This window comes from Lissotriton vulgaris, chromosome 2_1 (assembly GCF_964263255.1).
Source record: "Lissotriton vulgaris chromosome 2_1, aLisVul1.2, whole genome shotgun sequence".
In the NCBI taxonomy this organism is placed as follows: domain Eukaryota; kingdom Metazoa; phylum Chordata; class Amphibia; order Caudata; family Salamandridae; genus Lissotriton; species Lissotriton vulgaris.
The window spans coordinates 952,987,165-952,987,848 of NC_141687.1; positions in this window are offsets into that span (position 1 = coordinate 952,987,165).

Sequence of the window (684 nt, forward strand, 5' to 3'; positions counted from 1 at the left end):
CCTCTTGCCAATGGTCTTTTTTCAAGGAGTCTGCGTGCCCCGGCAGCAGGCATGCAGGGGATGTTAAGCCAGTGTACCTCCACTGTGCGGGGTGGCCTGCCAGGGGATGCCCCGGCTGTACTCTGATCGATTGGGCACTCTCGGTCCGTTTAGGGATGGACTGCTTGGCCAGCCTCGGCTGTTGTTTCAAGCAAAGAGCTTCCACCCTGCATGGACTGTCCGACTCTAGGGAGGGCCTGCCGCATGGCGGTTAGGTCGTTCACCCTACCCAGCAGAGCAAAGGCTGAGTGGCCCTGGCAGCGCGTGGCCCCCAGTGGTCTGACCCGAGCGGAAGGGGCTAGGTGGTGCCAGGCCCTCGAATGCTGCCTGGCCGGCAGGTCTGTGGGCCCTGTGGCCACGCTGTTGCCCCTCTCTGCCCTGCACGATTCCACAGCAGCTCGGAAAGACCGTTCCGAGGGGTGCTGCTGTCGCCAGGCTCCGGCACCCCTGCGTCTCGCTCAGGCTGTGCCTCTCCCTCCCGGGGGAGACTGCCGGGCCTGCCAGTGCCTATGTGACCGGCGCACCTCTCCACAACCCTCTAGTGAGCCCTCCCGCCCAGGTGGGTGGGCTACGTCCCCTGGCAGGCTTCCGGGACGTGGCTGGGGCCATCGCAGGGTTAGCTCCGCTTCCCCTTCGTCCGCCCAC